Source organism: Macrobrachium rosenbergii, unplaced genomic scaffold (genome assembly GCF_040412425.1).
Source record: "Macrobrachium rosenbergii isolate ZJJX-2024 unplaced genomic scaffold, ASM4041242v1 60, whole genome shotgun sequence".
NCBI classification, from domain to species: domain Eukaryota; kingdom Metazoa; phylum Arthropoda; class Malacostraca; order Decapoda; family Palaemonidae; genus Macrobrachium; species Macrobrachium rosenbergii.
Window position 1 is genome coordinate 1,320,124 of NW_027100732.1, and position 10,635 is coordinate 1,330,758.

Sequence of the window (10,635 nt, forward strand, 5' to 3'; positions counted from 1 at the left end):
AAACAGGCTACGGGAGCTCTGATGGTCTGCTTAGATTTCAAGGAAACTACAAAACTCACTAATCCTCAGTTGAAAGAAGCATTAAGCACGATGATTAACGCCATAAGAAATCAAGAGCCAACCAATACCGAGATACTCGACGAGCTAAAGCTACTGAGAGAGGTGAAATAAATGAAATAAAGACAATTAAACAAGAGGTTAAGGATCTCTCAACCCGATTGGACGAAGCTTACAAGGTTATAAGCCAGCAACAACAAGTTTTTAGAAGCAGTTGATGCAAGAGAAAGAAGCAGAGATATTGTTATAACCGGGTTATCAGAGAACAGCGATGAGATCGGAGATGGCGATACTTGGAGAAAGAGAGAGAGAGAAGAGAAAAGGAAGCCAGAAAATGCTGGTACTAACATTAGAGTCTGTGATAAATAATCATGAACAAATAGTTGTTATGGGAGATTTTAATGCCCGTGTAGGCTACCCAAATATCGTCAATAAAGAAGGTGTTCCTTATGTCTATGAGAAGATTCAAGATAATCACATTAATAATAATGGGCGAAAGCTTCTTGATGTTTGGTTGTAATGAATCATCTCTCATATGAAGGGAAAATAATGGGTGGAAATCTGTCGTATAGAAAGAGAGAATGGGTATCGGAGTTAGATTTGTGTATAATATCAAAAGAATGTATTCAAATGATCGAATGCTTAGAAAGAAATCAAGGCATAAGAGGGTCTGATCATGCCCCCTTAGGTGTGGTGCTTAAGACAGGTGTCAAAAATTTGTCATTTGAATTTTTGTTGGAGAGGGCAGAAAGTTTAGGACTGTCTTACATGAAACCTGATACTCATCAGTTGATTAAAAAAAGGTGTTTCACATAATAACGTTAACGTTGATAAATTTGTACAGTACGTGAGTCTAATTCAACCTCCTGAGGTGATTAATGTTGAATCGCTTTTAAACCCAGGTAATGTGAATGTTCAAAATGAAGGGGTGAGTAATCTCGATGACGCCCCTTATATCCCTGTTCTTGACGATCCTTTCACTCCACAAGAACTAGATGGGGCTCTAAAAGACATGAATATGAATAAAAGCTACTGTGGCCTCTGCCCCGGATTGTTTGTTCGCCTACCCGCCCTCTGGCTGACGTTTTTCTTGACAGTTTTCAATACTTTGTTTTTGAGTTTGAATTACAGTAAACTTGTTGTACTTTTTAAATCTGGAAACAGAATGGCATGTGGAAATTATAGAGGGATAAGTATCATGGATACGGTAGGTAAGATATATGACATACTGCTATTGAATAGACTGAAATTATGGTTCAGTATAGATAAGTGTCAAGCTGGAGCACAGAAAAAGATTAAGATTATTAATTGATTTGGCTATTTTTAAGAAGAAAAAAACTCTATGTCATGGTTGTGGATTTCAGTAAAGCTTAATGAAAAAAAAGAGGAAATTTTTCGTGATAAACAAAAGTGTAGGTGACCAGTTGTCAATAACAGTTCAAGGTCAAACTATAAATTACTGTGACCATTATCTTGACCTAGGAACTTGGTTCACAGATGACGGAAAGTTAAAAACTTGCCTCTCTCTCTCTACATCAGCCAAATTGGCAATCGACCTTGAATAAATTCTCAGTATTCTGTAACACGAAAATACTAAATGCCGTTCTGGTTCAAGAAGAAAGTCTTTGAAGTATGTGACTTACAGAAACAAATTGAATCCCAACTTAGGAATACATAAATTATATGCGGATAAATTATATATCTCTGATTGTATTCGCGCAGCTTTCAGTCGTTTACGACTCATGTCCCATAACCTCCGGATAGAAACAGGTAGGTGGAGCCGACTAGGCCATGTACTTGCAGGAACAGAGATTACTGTTTACTTTGTATATTTTGTATTATGTCACGTTGTGGACAAATTTGTACTAATTATTGTATACTTTTGTCAATAAAATAACTAACTAACTATGTATGTATGTATGAATGTATGTATGTATAAATATCAAAGAACGCCATGTATATATTTACGGGTCAACGGGAGACAATGATGAATCTTTCTTGAGAGTCATAATAGACGAAATATGGCTGACAATGAATAATAATAACAATAATAATAATAATAATAATAATAATAATAATAATAATAATAATAATAATGATAATAATGATGATAATAATAATAGGATGATAAATAGACCTCACGGTACTGTTTATAAATTGGGATTTCACACATATACAGGTATACATATATACATATATGTATATGTATATATATGTATATATATGTATATATATGTATATATATTAATTCAGTTAGAATATTTTATTGTATTCATAAGTAATGGTAATATATCGCCTTTTGAGACAGGAATGTAATGGTGCCGAAGACTCTCTCTCTCTCTCTCTCTCTCTCTCTCTCTCTCTCTCTCTCTCTCTCTCTCTCTCCTTCGTGTGTAGAGTCCTGGACGTGACCTCAATTTCGTGCCCATAATAATCTCAGTATTGTCTCGTTTGCATACGCCTTTTAGGACCATGTTTCAAATTTTCATAGTGACCTCATCGAGACCATCTCGGCGAGAATGGCCTCGTCAGAGCTCTCCCGGACGAGGAAGACCTCGCGGAGGTCTTCCTTGTTTAAAGGTTACCTCCTAGAGGCCATCCCCCGGGTGAGGACGACCCCGTTGATACACTCGCGGACGAGGGTGACCTCGATGAGGTTGCGCCGGTTGAGAATGACCTCGTAGAGGTAATTTTTATTAGATAAAACGTATCTTATGGTGAAACATTGAGTTAAAGGTAGCTTTTACGTTTCGAAGGTTGAGGCGGAGGAGGGAGGGAGGGTTAGACTAATACCTCAACCCTCTTGTCTTCCTCCTCCCGTGCGGACAACCTCCGCCTACCAGGGGGTACTCCCCCCCCCTACCCCCCGACCCCCAACACTCCCGCAGAAACTCGCCTGAACATTTTAAAATTGTTATTCTTCCAGTTGTAATGAGTTTCGGGGAGAGGGGGGTTTTGGGGGAGTTTAGGGAGAGAGGGAGAGATGGAGATGAGGGGGGGCTGGGGGGGGAGGAGGGGGGGCGGGTGTCCCAGCAGCTTCACAATCAGGTGAGAGTCAGCGACTCTCTCAGCGACTCTCAGTGTATCTTTAGAGTTCGTGGGGGACGGACGTCGCTCGTTGGCTCGTGGGAAAAGACCGGCTTCGTTTGTTGGTCAAGTGACGTCATTGTTTCATCATACATGTATACATATACACACCTTGTATCGTTTCATCATACATGTATACATATACACACCTTGTATCGTTTCATCGTATATGTATGCATGTATACACCTCGTATGTATATTTATGCATGCGTCCTGCGCGTCATTGTAAGGACACTCAGGAATGACGCGAACCACGTGGTCTTTCTCTCTCTCTCTCTCTCTCTCTCTCTCTCTCTCTCTCTCTCTCTCTCTCTCTCTCTCTCTCTCTCACTATTAGCTGGGATTTATTATCATTATTATCATCATCATCATCATTATTTTACATATGATGAATGATAATGATCGTAGGTTTTGTATGATGAATATTGTATCGAGGGTATGAAAGCGATTCGGGGGGGGGCGGCCTGGGGGTAGGGTGCTTGCTGACTCCCCTGCCTGTAGGTTGTTCAGTGGCCTCCCCCCTCCCCCTGCATCCCCCTGGTATCCATCCCCTAACCTGGCCTCCCCGCCCCTTACACCCAAGGGGATACCCATTAAAACCCCCCACCATCTGTCCCCAGGGATCCATCAATACCCCCTCCCCTCCCCCCAAATGCCCGACGGATACCCACCTCCCCCCAAATCTTTGTCCCACTAAGATAGTGTTGCCATCAGATGTTCTATCTTTATGCAGTTCGGGAGAGAGAGAGAGAGAAAAAGAGAGAGAGAGAGAGAGAACGGTTACACTATCGACCTTATTATCCCCCGAAATAAAGGCGAGAGTTCTCTATACTTTTACGACTTTTTTTTACAATATATTTATACTTTTATGATTTTTTTTTACAATATATTTATACTTTTACGACTTTTTTTTTACAATATATTTATACTTTTACGATTTTTTTTACAATATATTTATACTTTTACGACTTTTTTTTTTACAATATATTTATACTTTTACGACTTTTTTTACAATATATTTATACTTTTACGACTTTTTTTACAATATATTTATACTTTTACGACTTTTATTTTTTTTACAATTTTTTACGTAAATTTTGATGCGTTCTAGACTTTGACAGTTGCTTAAAATATTCTCTCTCTCTCTCTCTCTCTCTGATTTCACTTCATCACGCTTCACTTTCTCTACTTCACTTCACCACACTTCACTTTCTCCACTATACTTTGCCACACTTCACTTTTTCCACTTCACCACACTTCACTTTCTCTACTTCACCACGCTTCACTTTCTCCACTTCACCACACTTCACTTTCTCTACTTCACCACGCTTCACTTTCTCCACTTCACCACACTTCACTTTCTCTACTTCACCACGCTTCACTTTTTCCACTTCACCACGCTTCACTTCACACTTCACTTTCTCTACTTCACCACACTTCACTTTTTCCACTTCACCACGCTTCACTTCCTCCACTTCACCACACTTCACTTTCTACTTCACCACACTTCACTTTCTCCACTTCGACACACTTTACTATTTCCACTTCACTTCACCACACTTCACTTTCTCCACTTCACTTCACCACACTTCATTTTTACCACTTCACTTCACCACACTTCACTTTCTCCACTTCACTTCACCACACTTCACTTTTACCACTTCACTTCACCACACTTCACTTTCTCCACTTCACTTCACCACACTTCACTTTTACCACTTCACTTCACCACACTTCACTTTCTCCACTTCGGCACACTTTACTATTTCCACTTCACTTCACCACATTTCACTTTCTCCACTTCACTTCACCACACTTCATTTTTACCACTTCACTTCACCACACTTCACTTTCTCCACTTCACTTCACCACACTTTACTATTTCCACTTCACTTCACCACACTTCACTTTCTCCACTTCGGCACACTTTACTATTTCCACTTCACCACACTTCACTTTTACCACTTCACTTTTTCCTCATCACCAAACTTTCACTTTCTCTGCCTCACCACACTTCACTTCTCCCACTTCACTTCAAAACACTTCACTTTAACTTTCGCTCTCCGATTGACTATTTCAATTTATACGAATAAAAAAAATCAATGACGTCATTCATTTATGACATTTTTGAGTTTTCCATTTATATGAAATTAATTAAAATAACATTTTTGAGTTTTTCATTTATATGAAATTAATTCAGATAACATTTTTGAGTTTTTCATTTATATAATATTGATTAAAATAACATTTTTGAGTTTTTCGTTTATATAATATTAACTAAAATAACATTTTTGAGTTTTCATTTATATAATATCAATTAAAATAACATTTTTGAGTTTTTCATTTATATAATATTGATTAAAATAACATTTTTGAGTTTTTCGTTTATATAATATTAACTAAAATAACATTTTTGAGTTTTCATTTATATAATATCAATTAAAATAACATTTTTGAGTTTTTCATTTATATAATATTGATTAAAATAACATTTTTGAGTTTTTCATTTATATGAAATTAATTCAAATAACATTTTTGAGTTTTTCATTTATATAATATTGATTAAAATAACATTTTTGAGTTTTTCGTTTATATAATATTAATTAAAATAACATTTTTGAGTTTTTCATTTATATGAAATTAATTAAAATAACATTTTTGAGTTTTTCATTTATATAATATTAATTAAAATAACAATTACGAGTTCTTCATTATATAAAATTAATTCAAACAACATTTTCGAGTTTTTCATTGATATAAAATTAATAAAAATAACATTTTCGAGTTTTTCATTTATATAAAATTAATTCAAATAAAATTTTTGAGTTTTTCATTGATATAATATTATAATATTTAATATTTAATTCAAATAAAACTCGCGGCTCGTAGGGACGAGTTTCGCTTCGAGCAATTTTCGTTAATAAAAGTCTGTTATGTCTGTTATGTCTGTCCGTGCGCCGGTCATTTGTCCGCATTAAGTTGTGTCTGTGTGTGTGTCTGTATGTGCGTATGATCATACATACATACATACATTCATACATACATTTCATACATACATACACGATCGGATTCTCTGTCACAAACAGTTCCTTTGTCGTCATTTTAATGCGTCGAAAGATTTTGTGGAGAGAGAGAGAGAGAGAGGGAGAGAGAGAGAGAGAGAGAGAGAGAGATTAAAGAACAGGCGATAGTGGGTTTGTTTATCGCTTATTCTTGGGTCAACTCTGAAGGGATTGTCGGAAAATATGTCCTCTCTCTCTCTCTCTCTCTCTCTCTCTCTCTCTCTCTCTCTCTCTCTCTCGCCAATATCAAACGTTGTAATCTCTCTCTCTCTCTCTCTCGCCAATATCAAACGTTATAATCTCTCTCTCTCTCTCTCTCTCTCTCTCTCTCGCCAATATCAAACGTTATAATCTCTCTCTCTCTCTCTCTCTCTCTCTCTCTCTCTCTCTCTCTCCTTGTGCTACTCAAAGGAGAAAGTGCTTGTGTTGTCACAAGGCCAGTCTCTCTCTCTCTCTCTCTCTCTCTCTCTCTCTCTCTCTCTCTCTCTCTCTCTCTCTCTCTGGGTCTGATACATAAATAAACCAATACATTTTTCATCATAAAAACAAATCGACTTCGTTTAATAATAATAATAATAATAATAATAATAATAATAATAATAATAATAATAAAATCTCCTTATTTCAAATTAGTGACTTTTTAAATATAGGCTCCTCTGATTGGCTGTCAATTTGGGCGGGAAACTTCTCGTTCCCTGATTGGCTGTCGATTACGTCATCGACGCGGCCTCTGATTGGCTAGGGTTTGTTTACTCATTTTTGTTTTGTTTTTGTAGACGATTTTTTTCAGTGTGGCCACAAGTTGAAATAGGAATATGCAAATAACTCCTTTTATATACATTTTTTAGAGCATTTTTATATATAAAAAGTTAATTTAAATGTTAATTTATTTAATAATCTTTGTTTTTATTTATTATAAAAATTTATAATTGGTTTTTTAATGTTAAAAGTATATAGATTTGTCTACGGTTCTCCAGGCAGACGATGGTGTTGGCAGTATGACCACACTGATATAAAAAGTTATCCGATATATTTATCCTTTTGCATCATATTTTCAATAATTATTATAATTAATATTTCAAGATATATATAAAATACATAATTTAAAATTATTATATAACACAGAAATCCATTTTTTAATATATAAAATATATCAAATGTTAAGGTGATTTCCAAAGCAGTTTTGGTCATATTTTCAGCGTTTGTAGAAATTTATGAATAGGGAGAATCGAAAATACCATTTAGTCACTTTTAAAATTCATTTTTTATAGTTTAAATATATATCAAATCTCAGTTTATCCATCTTGATATATTTCTGTGTATATTAATTAATATTCATACTAAATACTGTAGTTTAAATCGATAAAATATCCTAATTATCGAAGTAAATAACGAGAAATTTGATTTAAAGTTGCCATTTTATCCCTTCGTTTAGACGACATTTTAGCAGTGTAACCATATGGCGTGAGTAGCGATCTGATAAACTCGTATTTTTATTGATAAATTAGGCAATTTAAAGAGTTATATAACAATAAAAATTAAAAGTAAATGTACATAAAATTTATTTATATAAATATTGATTTTTATTGTTTAGATTTTATTACAAAAACATATAAATTCTGATTTGAAATTTGTAAACAAAATTTAGTTGCCATGGAAACCAGCAGTACTTCAGGGGCCAGTGACGTCATCATTCATTCATAAAATATCCCATTTTCCCTCTAAATGATGACGAGATAATATTTTACAATACAACTTAAGTAATTATCCCCAAAAGTATCTAATTTTAACATAAAATCTAACTTTATACTTACTTAATACTTATATATACTTTCTTTTATCCTATAAATGTCTGTTTATTGTCTCTTTATTGATTGATAGGATTATTTTTTTGTGTTTTAATTTAAATTCTGTGTCAGGTTTCAATATTCGTCTGAATGTTACTTTTACCAGACATCTATAAGAAAATACCTTTTAAGTTTTTTGTTTTTGATCGAAATACTTCATTAATGGTCGTTTTTTATGTAAATGAATATGTTATATTAATATTTTATCTATTTATAATTGAAAAATTATATATAAGTATTTTTTATATGATGAATATTTAAAGCTTTGACAATAGTTATAGACTTAAACAACCCCAAAATGGTAACAGTTGCTTAAAAATATTTATATTTTAATTTATTTTAACAAATTAAACATAAAAAATCGACTAATTTTAACTTCAAATGAAGTTAAAACATACATTTAACATATCTGTGATATTACATAATTAATATTCATTTTTATTTACGTAAAATCGAAGGTTAGATGTTTGTGTAAACAAACAAAGTTGCCAGTTAGAAATTATTGTTAATTTTTATTTTTTTTTTGTTATTTTAGTTATTTAAAGTTCCAATAGGTGGCTATAGCGTCGCAGGCCCCATGAATTTCGTAAAAACGACGAACCTAAAGTTAATCACGTAGAATGTTAATGTTAAACATATTAAATACCAAATATGATATTTAAAAAAATCAACATTTAATTAAAATAATTCAGATACGAGCCTAAAAGGAATTACCTACGTATACTTATATGAAATTTAATATCATAGATATGACGTAGGATATTAATTTTGAGTATCATTATAAATATATATGAAATTTTAATGAAAACGACTCAATTATATGCCATAAATTATATTACGATTTCATATATTGTAGGTTTTTTTAGGCTCGTTGTCACTCGACCCCAAAACGTTGGCAGAGGGACGCCATCTTTCTAAAGCCATTATTGTAGCGAGTTGGCGCGCGCGTAATGTCAATTAAATTTAAATTTTGTGATTATTATTAATTAATCTCTATAAATATTATAATTTATTAAGTCTAAATGCCTTTATTACCTTCAAATTTCGTTTTATATTTGTCTAAACTTTCCAAAAGTGTTCGGCCACGAGTTGGCTTTAATTGAAAATTCGAATTAAAAATAATTACTATTTTACAGCAAAAACTAATTTTTATTTACGTTTTAAATTTATTAAATTAATTATATAGTACAATAAAAATATAGGAGCGCAGATAAACATGTTATATATAGATATATAGAAATAAAGGCGGAATCAATTTACTGAAGAGAAATAGAAGAAGAAGAACGTTTAATATTTGGCTAAAATAAGTCTATAATGTTATTTCCTTTAAATATGATTAATTCACGAAGTTTATAAGTCATTAATCGTCCATAAACTTTATAATAATTCATATTTATCGTCAATATTTCAAATTCGAAAGTTATGGAGGGCTTGGCCCCACGGCAAAATGTGTGGTTCCTTTCTTTAACGTTTTCGAGTGGTTCTAGCGAGTTCGCGCGCTCGCACTGTTAAATACTTTTTATTAACAATTTATTATTGATTATTATCTTATATTTTTACAGCATAATTGATCGGAATATCTTAATTATCTTCGTATTTGCTTTTGATTTTCTCCGCGTTTGTACGACGACTGGCGAGTACAATAGCATAGGGGGGTTCATCTTTCTAAAGTTTTGGATGATTGTAGCGTGTCCGCGCGCTCGCGTATGATTAAATAATTACAATTATTGTAACTATTATTAATTATTAAACATAATTATTATCATTTATTAACTCTGAATGCCTTTATCATCTTCTTATTTCGTCTTTTTAATTATCTAGACTTTCCAAAGACGTCTCTCCCGCGTCTTCTCCCGTTGCCTAGCAACCATCTCCGCACCCCGTGACGTCACAGTTTGTTTACATGTGTGGTTGGAGAAGGTTGTCACTCGAAAGTGTCCTGACAATTTTGACTATTTTTGGCCCCATTACCCCCTAAAACTCAAGTTTATCCACGCTTAAGTACGTGTAAATATGTCTGGATTAAATAAATGCCGTGAAAATAAGATAAAAGTGATTAATTCGAGTGAAAACGGGAATAAAACCGGCCGGTTTGACAGGAAGCCGGTTCAACCTCCGCCATATTGAATCCCGGAGAAGTTAAATATACAATTATGAAGTGACTCGATGTTATAATTTGATTGTGATTACGGAGGTAATTAGATAATAACGCCAGTTAATATATAATTACGCCTGGGTTGTAATTAACGGCCAGGTGGCGTTGTAGTTTGAAGTTAATCGTATTGAGTTGATGGGTTCTCTGTCAAGGACATGATGGCGGATGGAAACGTCTCATATTTAAGCTTAAAAATAGACTTTCATTGATGATTTGAGTGACTCGGGGGCATAACTATGACCAAATTACACGACTGTAATCCTCAACTGTAATTATAACAGCAGTTATGTCACTATAACAAATTCATAAGCATTAAATCATATTAACTTGGGGGTTCAAGGTCAAGGACGAATAGCGTATTTTATCATGACCTTAAATCATATATATTCGTATTTTTTTAATTATATTTATATAAATATACTCAAAA